Raw genomic sequence first — 12,720 nt, 5'->3', positions numbered from 1 at the left:
AAATCTATAAAAATTCACAAAACAAACAAGTTTTTTCAGAAAGAAAGTAGAAAAAATACTCGTATACTTTATTTTTAACTTTCTTTAAGAAGTTTGTTTAATTTTTTTTTGTTTGAATACTTTTTGTCTATTTTTCTGTCGTGACGACAACTTTGTTGACATTTGATCTACTGTACCGTAAAAGCTGCACAAAAAAAAAGCATGAAAAATTATAAAAAATAATTCTCAAGAAAATATGCATGCAACAATGCATTTGTATAGTACTACTACTACAACAACAACTATACCACATCTACTTGCTATTCCTGCTACCACTGCTCGTAGCAACTTCTATGAAGTTTAAGTCTCAGTAGTCACTTTTTTTTCATAATGTATGCATCATCATACTTCAACTAAAGCCAAATAGAGAAAAATATGTTTTACTTTATTTCTTTTTCTGGCTTTATTTTTCTTGTTTTTTTTTTCTCTTTTTCATTCTAGTCTAACTTAACTCTTCTTTAGTTTCTATTATAAATTTCTTCCTTTAAGTTACTTCTTGGTTGCCATATGAAAATGTTGTGTATCTTGCAAAGATATATTACAAATAATATTGTGGAACAAATCACTCTTAAAATACATACAGTCATACTTTTGAAAAACTATGTACGATTTTCTTATGTTGCTTTTATGCTGCTGCTGTTATTTTGCAACACTTTTAGTTGCTTGGTTGTCTTCCCCAAAGCCCCACTCTTCAGTTCTCTTGATAATAAACTTCAGTCAATTCATTTTCCTTTATTTTAGTAAGAAACTAAATGAAAAAAAAAAAAAATAATAAAAAATAACCAACCATAATGGAAACAGGAATATAATTGAGCCAAGTAAAATAAAAGATGAAAATATGTATATGAAACAAATTTGAGAATTGTCAATGTTTCAATTGTTACTATATTGAGCAGCATGAACAAGAATCATTGATATTCTCTTTTGGGAATGCAACTATATATTAATATTTTAAGTTTTGTTAAAGTAAAGTAATCATATTTTTAATTGTACAATTTTTTTCTCTATAATAACAGTACGTCAAATTTAAATTTATTGAAACTTTTTTCATTAAAAATTTGGTTTTATAAACATTTAATATACGAAAACTTAAAACTATTTCGTATCATTTCAATAGGATTATTTATCATATAGAAGATTTAATTATATTTAAAATTGAATAGTTAATTGAAGAAACAATGCTTGCTACCGGCATTTACCTATTTTAGTATCATATTTTTATACATATAAGTTCTTTTAAAAATTTAATTTAAAATTTTCCATGTTTCTCTCACCAATAAACAAGTCTTGGTATTAAAACCTTTAAATGCCAGAGAAGAAAAACGTGTTAAAGCAAAACTTAATAGATTCGAAAAATAAAAATCAACTTTCTAACATATTTTTAAAATTTTGTCTCGTTTCATTCTATTTTTGTTTCAAAAATTTTATGGTTTAGTTTATGTATTTAACTAAGCATTAAAATTAAAATCATATTCTTGGGTAAAGTTTTCTACAAAAAATATATAAAAATTTTAAAATCTCAATTTGACTGCAGACAAGTGTTGATATGTATGTATCTATGTGTTATTTTTATGCAGGCAAACTCGCTGCTTTTCTACATCTACAAGTGCTAATCAATGTGATAAAAAATGTTCAAGCCAAATAAAATAAAAAAAGAAATCAAACTAAAATAGTAACTTTTATCATTTGTAACAGAAATTTTAAACCAGAGAGTGTAAAATAAATATTAGACACACACAGACAAACTTTATTACTAATACATCTAAACTATTATGCAGAAGAACAATTTAAATCGAATGCCTGGGAATGAGTTGGAATAAATGTATCATATGAATACCCAACCATGTCTGCAACGATACATTCATATTCAAATGTTTTAACTATAAAATCGTAGAGTATTAAGTCATGACAAAAGTTTGTGGTAATATTTTTCGTTCATAAATAAGAAAAAAAATCTGGTTAAGAGCAACAAAAGTAAAGAGTGGGAGAAAAATATAATGGATTGTGGGGAAATTCAAAACTGAAACGAAAAACATTGTTTTGACATTTTTATTTTATGTATGAATATTGAACTTCTAATGCAATTTCAAGCACTGCATATGAGTTTGAGTTTATTGCTACATAGATATCTGTGTATAAGTAGGTTAATTGACAATTATTAAGAATAATTTTCGGACGAGAAAAATGCCAAATAATATAATTTTGTCTTTGCCACATTATACTTATTTATAAAGATTGTTAGATTTTTAGAATAAATCCTTTAATATTTAAAATTTTAAAATAAAAAATTTCAATGGAAATTAAAAAAATCTATATACATATGTATATAGTTTCTTCGCTACTGTTTTCCCGAAATTGTTTTTAAACAATTTTCTCTATATATGTATATGCATTTCAATTATTTAATTAAATTCTGTTTAAAAATATTTACATACACAGAAAAAAGTTCAGCATAAATATTATGAACTGCTTTCATTGACTAAAGTTAATAATATTAAGAAAAGTTCCTAAATTGTGTGAATTTTTTCATTTTTATATTTTTAAAATAATCTAGAAGCCTTGACTTAAAATATTAAAAATTTTCTTATATTTTTCTGTTTGTTAAAAAATGTTTGAAATTTTCTTTAGAAAATTTTTTATTTCTTTATGATTTTTAGATTGAAAACAATGAAATATGCGCGTAACATGCAGCATTTTCTGAAGAATGGATGTTTAGCTATATGCTGGTTTTTTTTATTTCATATTTTGTTTTCCAGCATTTTTTTATTATTTATCATAAAAATACGCTAATATGTGATTATTTTCTAAAAAATGGAAGATATTAATAGGTAACGGTTTTTATTTATTGCATTTTTGATGAAATCAAAGAAAATGAACAAAAAAAAACGAAAAAATCTTTCATGTACAAATTCATATGTACATTTTATGAACTTTTAATATTCTGAATGAAAATGGTTTGGGAAAAAAAGTCATGTTCGATTCATTCAATTTATTTCAAAATTCATTCCAAATATGAATTATTTTTTCCTGTGTATGTATAAATTTGGAAAACGTTGAAAGACTAAGATAAAAAATATGTTTGCTCGAAAAATTTACACAGATTTATTATTACTTTAATCAAATCGTTGTTTGTTCTTGATCATCTCCTGGACTCTAATTTATCTTATATTTGAAAACGATTCACAAGTCCTACTACACAATAACTCTTTTTTTCTCTTATAAGATCAAAGTGTCATGATTACACTGGTCTGCAATGAAAAAAAAAAAAATTATAATAGAATTGAAGATATTTATATACAAAACCTACATCTGATCTGATATACAATTTTTGCATTAACACCTCACTCCAAAATATAATTCTTTGATATCATTATATTTATAAAATTTAAGTTATACCTGTAAAAATTCAATACCAATTGTGGTTCTATCTGGAAGTTATAAGTTATATAAAATTTGATGTGCTAAAAATATTTTAAAACCACATCTCTATTCAAAAGCACTTATTATCATGCACTAAAGTTCATAGGAGCGAAAAAAAATTTTCAGAACAGTTTTATTTTTTAGATTTCAATAAATGTTGGGTTTATTTCAAAATTTTGTTTCTTTAATATGTTTAATATTATTACAGTTCAATTGCCCCAAAATATACATATCTACTTGTTAGTTTAGATAAAATATATTTCATAAAGAATTTGTTTTTACATACTTTCCAATTTATCCTGTACTTATTTATGCATACTTTTAAATACCTCGAATTCTATGCGAGAATATTTATATAGAGAAAATTAAAAAAATAAAAGTGTGTATAAATGGATGTAAAAAGTTTATGAAACTCTTCTAAACTATAAATTTGTAACAAAAAACTGAAAATTTTGAATATTAAAACTTGAAAATTTATGGCATCTAGATGCAGTCAGCAATAAACGAGTGCATATACATACATATACACACATACTAAAAAATTAAGAGGAAACAAAAAACATAAACTATAGACAAAAGAAAACAAACATGGAAGTGAAAACTTTAACATATAAAATCTGTGTGATTAAATGCAAAAAACTTTGTTTTATGAAAACATTTACTGATAACAATTTTGCAAAATAATTAACAAACTCAGACTGACTCGTAAGATCTGATAAATATAAAACTTGCATTAATTTTCTACACTTGCTTATTTCTGACTTGCACTTGTGTTTGCATATAAGATTGATATATTTTTTATGAAAATATCGAAATTAACTTTTTTGTATTTGGATTAAAATTATTGAAACAATATTCAAGCTTGAAATTTCACTTAAAAAATCCGAATAGATTATATTGACAAAATTTTTTCTTTTTAATTTTATAGGAAAAATTTAGTGCAATAAATCTTGTCTGAGTATTTCATTATAAAAAATCAAAAACTTATACTTTCTCTTCAATTTACTTGTTTTTTATTTTTTTAATGTTGCTTGAAAATTGTTTCGTTTTTTATTACTTTATCTACCCCTATCTTTCATTTCATTGTTCTTTGTTGCTATTTTCACTGGATGCTGTTCTTGATATTGTTTTTGTTTTTGTTGTTACCCTGTATATTGTTTTATGAAAGAGAAAAGAAAGTTTCTTCTTTTATACACGATGACATTGATAAATGATTCAAAAAGCAACTTCGAAAATAGAAATAAAGCAACTGTTACTCTCTGTATATTCGCAGTACTGCTATGTGCCAGGAAACAGAAGTTTTTCCTTAATCGCAAACATACACATACAAACATACATAAATATATAACAGAGTATGACTGGAACTAAAGCTTTCATTTGATATATGAAATGTATATAAATGAAATTAATTTTTTATATTTTTTTCACAATTTATTTAGAGTGGTTTTTGCGCATAATTTAAAATTTTATTGTGCAGAAAAGCAAGGCTATTAAATAAGATACATTCCGAAATTTTAGGCAATAATATTGAAAACAAAAGAAAAGACGAAATTCAAAAATATACATAGTTGCAATTATAAAGAATTGCATCTATCGGGCCCGTTGTGCGATGCAGTGCCTCATGAACCCACGAACTCTGGTCTACCAGGCTAGAATACAAATCACTAATTTACCGGAGGCCACACTTATTAGTGATGAAACATTAATTTCATTGAAAACATTCCTTACTGAACATCAAGAAGAGAAACGCTGTCAAAAAGTACCTAAGTCTACTGTCAGTCGGTACCAAATCTAAGAATGTGTTTTATTAGCCCACATAGCTGCTGCAAATCGGATTTAAATATATTGATAAACAAAGTTTATTACATTTAAATTTATATTTTGAAAGACTTCTTAAAATATTTTCAAACATAAGTAATTTATTCATAAATATTTTGGAAAAACATCAATTGGCTTTTTAATCTGCAATCTGAAAAAAATAATTTACGTCCTATTAAATGTATTTAAACTATGCAAAAAATTATAAAATAAAATGTTAAGTGATTGAAAATACTTTAAAGTGCTATAATCCACGAATTTTTGCGAAAAAGATTTGAAGTTTTGAGAGAAACTCGTCTGTGAGAAGAGCGTAATGTTATTGTTGTAAAAAATGTCAACGTTTCATTTCTTGGTATTCAGTGACATTCCTCCGTCTTTCCATTTGAAAAAAAAAGATCTTACATTTTTTAACAAAATAATAAAAATAAAATTATTATAATATTTAGCTTAAACGTTATTTAAAATTCTCTTCTTTTAATTTAAAATTTAATAGATATTTTTCAACATTTATTCGCCATTTAACTCTAAATAATTTAATATTTCCAACTATGTTTTCAAACTAAAACGATTTCTAGCCGCAAACAACTTGGAAAGAGTGTGGTCTTTTATAAAATTTCAGATTTTCTTAAATGCTTATTCATTATAAACAGACACAGTTGCTGCTACATTTTTGAAACTAATACCATTCCTGCTCCTGATGCCTTTGCTATTTGTCGACTATATGTACGTATGTATGTATGTTTATTTCTATGTGTTTGTGTCTATTCGGCTTCATAAGCAGCATTAAAATCATTTTCCAAAAATTATGTAAATTAAGTAAAATGATGGTGTAACAAACGTTTTAAGCTTCCGTCTTTTTATTTCCGTATAAAAGAAGCATATTTTTGTTTATAAAAACATACCGCGCCGTCAGAGGCAGTAAACAACCCAACTACCACCAACTACATTTTGTCTGCCAGTGCTATGAATATAATTTTACTTTTTTCGTTTTTTTTTTTTTGTTTTAGCATACATAGCAACGTGGAAACATGGCAACTACCACCATCAACTATTGTTACCATTCCACTAAATGTTGCACGAGCTTCAAAAATATTAAAACTGTTGAACTTTTTCCTGTTTTTTTTATTTTTCTTAACAATGTGTCTAACTGAAAAACCCATTATTTTTGAAACTTCTATTAGACTTTTGTCACTTATATTGCTTTTGTTATTATTGTTGTAGCATAATTTTTGCATAATATACAAGAACAACAAATTTCTTTCACATTTTCATAAAACCTTAACACCCCTAATTTGATATTAAATTTTGTCATTTTTTGAAATAATTTTTTTTTTTTTTTAAATATAAATGGGACCAGCTAAAGTTTTTTAAAAGAATAATCTCTAATACAAAGTGTAATGAAAGCACATATAGACATCTTCACCTGAAATGAGAGAATTATCCGTAGAACTTTGTATCTCGGAATTTCCTACAGATAAATTACATTTCAAATGAGAAAATTTCAGGAAAAAAATTATTCCGGAAATGAGAAAATTTTTCATAGAAAACGTACATATCTCTAAAATAAGAACTTTACTGAAATATAAAAACATCTTACGATTTTTTGAAATGAGAATATTTCATTTTCCAAAAGGAATCTGTAAAAAAGCTCATAGTACAGAAATGTATCGCTAAGATCCTTAAACTTCTTTAAAATAAATTTGTTCCAGAAATTATAAAATTTAAAATAGAAATTTAATATGGTGGTCACATTAGAGATATTGAATAACTCATTCTAATTATAATGCGTGTTTAACTACAATTTGTTGTTTAGTTTCGGTTCCTTGCGAGTCTACATACTTGGGAAGTCAAGAAACAAAAAAGCCGAAAATAAAATATAATAAAAAACTGTCAAAATTTGTACAATTATGTATATGTGTGCGATGTTCACATTGTTGGCTTTTTGTTAACATTATTGTTATTTTGCATATAAAATACCAAAGTTTATGCAGTAACAAGTTATTATAAATAAATAAAAAATGTACATACATAAATATGTTTAAGCCACTGACAGTCTGACATTATTCTACTCCTTCTCTTTTTTGCATAGTAAAATACATTTAAAAGAAAAAAAATCATAGAAATGTGAAGAAAAAACTATTCCAAATAAAAGTATTTTAAGACACTCACACATACATACATACTGATACAAAGCAGTTCTAGCAGAAGCTCAAGAATAAAATGGCGAATTGTGGCTTGTAATATTTGTTGTTATTTTTAGTGAATTGCACCATCCTGTGTATTTGTTTGTAAGTGAAAGCGAGTGAGTGAGTTTGTTATTAACGTAAGTTGCCAGGCTTTCAGAGACTTATGCTGACTTTAAGCGGCTTTTCAACTTAAGTTTTTTCTTCTGGTTGTTGTTGTTCATGTTAAGAAAAATTCTCGTATTAGTATTTATTTATATTTTTTGTTATAAATATGTATGCCTTGTTGTTTGTAGTGGCACAGATAGTGTTTGAGTTATTTTCAGCTACTGCTACTTTTTTGATTTCGTTATATGTACATAGGTCAGGTTTTTCGTATTTTTTCACCGAAATTTTCATAATAAAATATAATTTTTTTCTTGCCCTTTGATACTTTCACTATGGGGTTTCTTTCTTTCACTGCAAGCAATAAGTATGTGTGGATTCTTCTTTCTATATTGTATTTCTGTGTAAAGAATGCTACTTTGTAGTTGTTGTTATGGTTGCCATGCTATAAAACTGGCACTTAGGACAATTAGAAACCATGCTGTTTTTATATCCTAAAATATGTTTTATTTTTACCAAAAAAACAACAGCACGCGTAAGTTAACAAACAAGTTGATCAAAATATCAACATGATAATCATAATTTATGGATTTTTTTTATTTTACTTATTATCTCTCTTGTAACAAAATAAGCAAAATATAAGTTATAGAGAAAGGAAGAAAAATGGAAATACATACAAATTAATACAGTATTTTTTTGCGAAAACATAATATGTATTGTTGAAAACCTTCGCAAAAAAAATTTAAGTTTTTTCAATTATTTTTCGTGTTGCTCTTGAAATATATTGAATTTCCTTTACTAATTTATTTTAGAAAAAGTATAAAACGTAGGATTACGGTTTTATAATGATTAATTATTGGGTTTAAATGAATATATAATATCACAGAGACCATAATCCTAATGGTACATTTTTTTGTTTTAGAATGTGTATTAATTGAAATATCAAACATTATGTTGTTGCAATTGAGCTACATATGTATGCAAAATTTGTGAAAAAAATGTCTCCAAATTTTTGAAATGGAACTACATATTTAAAATATTTTAAAAGTAACTTTGCATTTGGTTTTGTCCATTTTAAAATGTTTATGATTATAAGCTCAAAATTACGGAATTTTTGCGACCTATTGCAAAATGATTACAACATTTTTTTAACATATTGTACTGAGTGCCAGAAAAGCTCTAAGAAAGGTGTTGTAAAATCTTACCTAAAATTATTATGAGGGTGACAAATTAGAACAAAATCATTGAATATATACATAACTAGTTGAAGTATTGTTCCACAGAATGAATGTTGACTAAAATGTGCTTCCACGGAACCACTTCGAAGTTAAAACTTTAAACAAAACTCATTGGTCTCAACGCAAACTAGAACGAAACAGGTTTACACTTCTTTAAATCCATTTAAAAATAAAATTATTGAATAAAATTATAACATTTTGGCCTATTGTACTTACATATTTATATTGAAGTAAAAGATAAAATACCTAAATAACAATCAACCAGTACAACCCCTCAATAAACATACATATTAGAGTGTCCCGAGGAACAATCTTTTTAAAAATTTCATGTAGGAATACTGCTCAATCGATGCGTATCAATGTACTGAACACGAGAAAAATAAAAAATATATTTTTTTTGGAATGATCTCTATCAGCGATTGAAAATCCAGACCTCAGTATAATTTTTGAGAAATAAAATATTTTCGATATTTTTCGAAATTGGTCTCATTTTTTTTTTAAAGGAGAGGCATATTGTTTTGCTTTTTACGAAATTCGTGTCAAAATTGTCGTAATTTTTAGCTCATACAGAAAAATATTTAAAAAATAGTTTGGCATTTAGTTTAGTCAATTTTTGGGATTTTTTTATAATACAATAAAAGTGGTTCTGCGGACCAGAAATACACTATCAAAAATCCTAATTATTTTTCCCACGATAAGCTCAAAATTACGGAATTTGACACCCAATTCGAAGATATTGCAGAAATTTTTTTTGAACATATTGTAATGAGATCAAGGCTTTCAATCGCAGGTAGGGAACTGAGGACTTTTCAAAAAAATTTTTTATTTAATACATTGAAACACAACCTCCTAAAAAGTGGTCCACGCGACACCCTAGTACATATCCTGTCCATATTCCATCAACCTCATTAATATTTTAATATACAAATTTAATTTTTTTTTAAGTATAAAACTTAGTTGTGCGAACTTTCATCGAGATACATTTATATTATACATAATTATTAACTCAAAAGCCCTTTTCGGGGGGTTCAGTTGTATGGGGGCTAGGTGAAATAATAGACCGATTTTAACCATTTTCAATAGGCTTCGTCCTTGGGTCAAAACAAACGTGTATTCCAAATTTCATCAAATTATCTTGAAAATTGCGACCTGTACCTTAATCGGCTCAGAAAGTGATTCTGAGTCGATCGAAAGGTGGGTATAGTATTAATATTTTAATGCGTTACAAACATCAGCACAAACGCATAATATCCTTCCCACTATAGTGGTGTAGGGTATAATTATAATGAAGAACACTTGAAATATGTTTGAAAAATATTTCAGTTTCAACCCAACCTTTTTTTATTAAATTTGAAATTCATTTGTTTGAAAAGGTTATAATTTTCAATTTGAAATAAAAATTTTCAAATTTATTATCAAAGAGAATGTATGAAAAGTTGTTCATATAATATATGAATAGGTTTTAAAATAAATATTTACTTTATTTCAATGGATTTTGCTTATTGAGAAAAAATTTGAAAATTCTTTTTGTAAAAATTCACAAAATTCAATAGAGAAAAAATAAAACTGCAGCTAAGACCCACAAAAAACAATATCTCACAAACACAATTTATAATATTTCAAAAATTTCTTTTCCATATTTTGCTTAAAGACACATTTAAAATATGTTTTAATTTATTCTTTAATAATTTAAAGAAAAATTCCTTTATTTACAATTTTTCATTTTGTTGCATTTTATAAATATTTTATACATCCTTTTAGTAGTCTTTGTTGTTTCTGTTTTATTTGTATTTGAAGAGAGAGTATTTGTAGTTACAATGCATGTGATGCAAATATAGGTCAATACAAATAAATAAAAAAAATGAAATATTTTCAAAAAGGAATTTTAAATCAATATTTAAAAATTAAATTAGTTAAAATCTCATAAGAATTCAAATTAAAAAATTCCTTTAAGATGAAACATTTTTAGAATATGTAGAATGGTTACAATTGTTCGGCGGGTATAATTTGACAGTGACATTAATGAATACATACAGAGTTAAAATTTTAGAAAAGAGCAAGTAAAATGTGAAAAATCATACCCACTCACATGTGTTGAAACATACCTACATAAACATATGTATGTACATATTTCTAGAGCAAGCACATTGTCGTATACTGAATAAGTGTAAAAAGACGATATCATTCAAAACAACGAAGCTTAAAATTTCTCTGGAATTCGTTCAAAACTACAGTCTAAGCTTAGTGTATTAAGGATTCTTTTCTACGAGTATCTCGGAAAAGAGTTTAATAGAATAGAATACTTTTGCAAAATTTTAATCGAAGACACATATATATAGTATGAGAATAAAACGAAACAACAAATAGTCGTTTACAAAAACAATATATTGACCTAATAGCACAAGTTTTCCAAAGATACAAAATCTCAATACGAAAAGCCGCTAACTAATGCTTATTAATAAGACATAGACGAAAAATTTGTACCGTTTTTAAATGTGCAAACGAGGAACAAAACGTACATATGTTTCCTTATCTTTATTATTTCTTATTTAAATGATAACTTACATTTTACTATTATATTTACTGCTATTGGCGTAGCATATTTTTGGGGGTGGAAGATGTCAAGTCGATTGTGGTTTAAATTTAGTTTTAATTACTTTTTATTTAATTTTCACTTAATTTTGCATAAATTTTTCTTAATTTATTTATTTTATTCTCTACTCCTTTTTGCGTTTTTGGAGTATATGTTGTATGCTCTTTCTTATTCGTTTAATATACCGAATTTTATTTATGCTTTTTTTATATTTTCTCATGCAGAATACAAAAAACGTTCTTTTTGTACAAAACCAAATTTTCAATTTAAACGAGTTGACACAAAAATAAGCAAAATAATCATAAAAACAAAAATAATAAAAGGAATCGCAACGCCGAAAGATTCAACGAAAAACACGAGAGTTTTCCTTCCACTCGCGGGAATAAGTCGTACAAAAATTTACTCACAGTTCTAAAAACTTCAACACACACACTCTCGTTACTTCTTTCAAAAAGAAATCTAAATAAATACACAAAATAAAAACAAACTGTAATATTTTTTATATAAATTGCAGCTTAAAAAGTTTTGAATCTAGAAAATTTTAATTTTATATCACTTGTTCTTTATCGACATTTTCAAGTTTTTCATAAATAAAGTGAATTTTTTGTTTAATTTATAAATTTCTTCATATATTTCATTATGTACATTAATCTATATGTTACATATTTTTAGATTTTTTATGTGAATTTTTTAAATAAAAATATTTTGGTTTATATTCCTTTAAGCAACGACCGTTTATTTCAAAAGTAACACGAAGACTAAACTCATTTAGCGAGTTTGTGCTCTTTTTATATGTTCAAACGCATAAAAAACTTTACTCAATTGTTTAAATGTTGTGCTAGTGTATTGGCTGGTTGGTTGGTCGGTGGTGGTTTTTCATAAATTTTTTGGAGTTTCTTCCGTAAACTGTTGTTTACATCTGACATTTAACGGTAAAGTGGTGAGTTTTCTTTCCATACATATAGAAATTTGACAGTAACAGTGTTAATGTTTTTAAATTGTTTTGTTTATTTTGAAAGATAATTCTTAGAGAGAGCTTAATAATGTATACGTAAAGAGACAAGGACTAAAGAATAGAGAGGGAATTTTTTGTTACTCTCTGTTTTTGTGGTGAATTTATTGTTTATCCTTTTACAGTTAAATGTGCAACAGTTATGTCATTTGATTCTTGTTTTCTTTTTTGCTTTCGAAAATAAGCAATGTACATATTAAAAACATATTAAAATAGAAATTAGAGGAAACAGTCAGATTTAAAGGGAAAGATAATACGAGATATGTATGTACATATTCATATAATACATAAAAAGATTAGTGATTATATGCA

At 25.9% G+C, this 12,720-nt stretch overlaps 1 protein-coding gene across 1 annotated transcript in view; it reads right to left on the bottom strand.

Moving 5' to 3' along the window:
* Nucleotides 1–12,136, bottom strand: part of LOC119607589 (protein O-mannosyl-transferase TMTC2) — a 112,739-nt gene extending 100,603 nt beyond the window's left edge. The window contains 1 exon segment of the mRNA XM_037961570.1: nt 11,369–12,136. The gene's annotated coding sequence lies outside the window, so the exon portion shown is untranslated.
* Nucleotides 12,137–12,720: the final 584 nt, after the last annotated feature.

The sequence above is a fragment of the Lucilia sericata genome, unplaced genomic scaffold (genome assembly GCF_015586225.1).
Source record: "Lucilia sericata isolate MDLA Ls3-8-SP2 unplaced genomic scaffold, ASM1558622v1 Contig000019F_arrow, whole genome shotgun sequence".
In the NCBI taxonomy this organism is placed as follows: domain Eukaryota; kingdom Metazoa; phylum Arthropoda; class Insecta; order Diptera; family Calliphoridae; genus Lucilia; species Lucilia sericata.
Note: the sequence above shows the minus strand (reverse complement) of the source record. Positions and strands in the feature narration are given on the sequence as shown.